General features: G+C 35.3%; 1 protein-coding gene across 2 annotated transcripts in view; it reads right to left on the bottom strand.

Moving 5' to 3' along the window:
• The window catches only part of LOC106457103 (putative polypeptide N-acetylgalactosaminyltransferase 9), a 122,822-nt gene extending 119,371 nt beyond the window's left edge, over positions 1-3,451 (bottom strand). For both annotated transcript variants that reach the window (XM_013916485.2, XM_022382914.1), the window contains exon 1: positions 3,352-3,451. The gene's annotated coding sequence lies outside the window, so the exon portion shown is untranslated. The remainder of the gene's footprint in view (positions 1-3,351) is intronic.
• Positions 3,452-3,735: the final 284 nt, after the last annotated feature.

Genomic DNA, 3,735 nt, shown 5'->3' on the forward strand with positions numbered 1-3,735 from the left:
TAAGTATATATATATATATATATATATATATATAGTTTGAACAAATAAACTCGTGCGAAAACATTTCAAATTCGAGGTGCTGCCACCTGGTGCTACTTCATATACAGATTACTTGATAGAAATAAAAAACTATATTGTACCTTTCGAACACTTTCAAGAATACTATTACCAAGACCCATACGACGGTGCAATTAAAGTGGTCGTTGTTATAATCGATAGTTTCTATTTGTTTAAAAAAAATAAACTTAGAACAAGTATTATTTCGAACAATGAAAGGTCTTAAAGGACTGAAGGTTTAATATATTTTCGGGGGAAAAAGGCTAAGATACTGATTTATATAATGTTCTATAGTTTAAAATGAATATTGGTTCTATATACCAAGATAAAGAGCAACTAATAGTAATTTATACTAAAAACTGGTAACTTGTTTACAAAATCAAGTTCTCCTGCAATGGTACTCGAAATCTTGGTCATAAAAAGCTTGAACAAATGTTAAATTTGTTCAACCTCCAGAGTCACGTGCATGTGTGGGAGTGGTGGTGTAGGGGGGGGTTAACAATATACTCACAATACACTTCGTTTTCTAGAGCCCAAACATATTTTAAAACTATTTTTCATTAACTTTCAGAGAACATTAAATATGTTTAATATTAACTTATTTTATGTTATGGGGAAAAAATGAAATAATTAGCTCATTTAAACATACTGAGAAAGTGTTTTTAACGATATGGATTTTTTTTTTTATCTCCGACAGTAATTTTCTCACAAGACTTTTCTGGTGTTTAAGAAGTATACCTAAATAGCTTGTATAACATACCCTATAGAACTCCCGGCATGTCCAGGTGGTTAGGGAGCTCGACTCGCAATATGAGGGTCGCGGGTTCGAATCCCTGTCCCACCAAACATGCTCGCCCTTTCAGCCGTGGGGGCGTTATAAAGTGACGGTCAATCCTACTATTCGTTGGGAAAAGGTAGCCCAAGAGTTGGTAGTGGGTGATGATGACTAGCTGCTTTCCCTATAGTCTTACACTGCTAAATTAGGGACGGCTAGCGCAGACACCTTGCGCGAAATCCATAACAAACAAACTATACAGAACGATGAATTTTAAATTATTTACTAGAAACTTGTTTCTTCATAAATTGTAAACAAAACTTAATATGTTTTAAGAGTGACGACAAGTGATGGAAATCAAATAATAAACATTAGTGTTGTAATAATTCAAATGACTAAACTGAAACGCTACTACATTTTGTGATCACCGTGTATATAGTGAGAGTTGAGTACGTTACATTAAAACTAAATTGGAGCCTCACCACGTCGTTATAGTCCATGTCAAAACGTTCGGCATGATCTATCTGACAACCACACATCTTCACAATAATCTTGCAACGTAGTTTTCATTACAAAAGACTCCGTGGTAAAGTTGTTATATCCAAAGCGCGTCACTCATTCCTGTTTGTTTTCCATAAACCACCTAGTGTACGAGGATGACAGTTTCACAGTGCCCATTTCTATGGTCCGATCGGATAGATATCCATAGGCTCTGCATCCGATGACTTGGCCGATAGACCTTCGTATGGAAAAGCATGAATACCTTATTCATACTCCAACTGCTTGAAGTATGCAACAATTCAGTGGGAGATATGATTGGAAACCTTATCTTGGTGAACCTAAAGCCTGTTGCTCTCGTTTTTGTACAAAGCCAGTATTTCTGTGCTGTACAAAAGATCTAAAATATTGGACTTGTAGTAAGCAGACCTCACCTTTACCTTTGTATCCACTCCCCTGGTCCAAAACTTACCACTGGTACAATTTTCAGTGATTATCATTAATTCCTTCGAAAGAGGGTACCCATTTTGGAAACTTTTTCATCCATTCACAGGTACAAAATGACACGAAATATGTTAAAGTTATCAAAGAACATGTACATTTCATTGAGTTTCATCAGGTATACACAAGTTGCTTCCACGAAATATCCAGGAAAGAAAGACCAGCTCTAGAAAACTGCAGGTACAGAATCCAGCTTACTACGGCTATGGTTCAACTTGTTACAAGTCTCTTTCTGTATGATCCTGGTGCTCCAAGTGGATTCGCATTCCTTTGTTTTCACAATGTCATTAATTACAAGGGACATGGTACCCTCGTCCTCGAAATTTTAAATCCCCGATCTGTACATATCATTACGATGTGTGTATGAATATTTTGCGTCGGAAATGGCTCTTTGTTACATAACCTTCCTAAAAGCGATCAATTTTTAGTTGTATCACACAATCCGAGATCGCCAAATACAGTCAAAATCTAGTTCTGATACATTCTGTTGTACTGAGAGATTTCAGTGGTTGTAGTTATCACGATACTTGCCGATTTGTGTATTCAAAATCGCTTTAATACAACATATTCAACTCTACGTAGAAGTAGAAAGAATTAAAACCCGATATTCCAAAGATTTTTAACAACACTTAATCAATACTGGCGTATTCACATATATCATCAGTTAATATGGAAATGACGCATTCTGACTTAAAGGAAATATATTATCGTGAATTTCGAAATTGATTTAATAAATGATAAACGTTTTCTGTTTCTGCTTTATTGTTAGTTGGTTGTTTCGGATATTTGAGCAAAATTTCACAAAGATTATCTATACTAGCCCTCTCTAATTTTGAAATGAAAGACTAGAGGGTAGGCACCTCGTCAACATTAACCACAGTTAACTCTTGGGCTACTCTAATCGAATTGTGGGACTTGACCGTTTCTTTTATTACGCACCCATGCCTCAAAGTGGGGAGTATCATATTGTTTTTCATGGTAAGGGGACGCGAATCACTGGTCGCTGCCCAACCCTTATAATTTTATTTATTAATTTTTTAACTTAAAAAAGTTAACGAGAAATGTATACGATCATTATTAACCCAAACACGGTTTTAAACGTTTTCATCTAGCTCGTTCTCTACGATAGATTATGCAGTTATAGTAAGACAAACACATCTTTAATCTTTTAATAACAATTATAATAAATTAAGATATAATGTAGTTAAATGAAGAATTATTGTTAGTAATACTTATCAAGTAGTGTACATTAATTACTAAAAGTTAATTTGAAAGGTGATATTCGAGTTAGAAGAATTGAAATTATGATAAATCATAAACATCATATGATCTACAACTTACACACTTTAGGGAATATTGAGTAGATAACTAGTTTGAATTAATTTTTAAGTTATGTAGCATCATCAACAACGGTGTTTCTGACCATAATCCCAACCGAAAGAGGTTATGGTTTTTTGGACTTTCAAGAACACAATTCGTAAACCTAGTTTTGTATGACTAAGAAAGGCATCATCTCCTACCTTTTATTCAGGAAGTTTTCTATTTTCCCATTTTACATTGTTGCTTGAGGGTGTCAACGAAAAAATGTTATCGGTAACTACAAACGCTAGAAAACACCCACGGGTTCTAACTGCACGTTGGAAGGTGTTCGAGATTACAGTTTTAACAGAACACACTACGCTCAATGAACGTCTGTGACAATCTGGATGTCTCGTGCCAGTTACTCGCGACTGGGTCGAACTCCTCACGTTGTTTTACCCGTGATTCCTTGCGGGAAACGTCGATGAAATAAATCAATTGAATCTACAAAATGTCATCAGTCATAAGCGAAAGTCATCAGCGGCAGCCCAACTTTACCACAGCAATCAACTCATAATGAATGTGTGTATATAAATATGAATTGA

This window comes from Limulus polyphemus, unplaced genomic scaffold, assembly GCF_000517525.1.
Source record: "Limulus polyphemus unplaced genomic scaffold, Limulus_polyphemus-2.1.2 Scaffold292, whole genome shotgun sequence".
In the NCBI taxonomy this organism is placed as follows: Eukaryota; Metazoa; Arthropoda; class Merostomata; order Xiphosura; family Limulidae; genus Limulus; species Limulus polyphemus.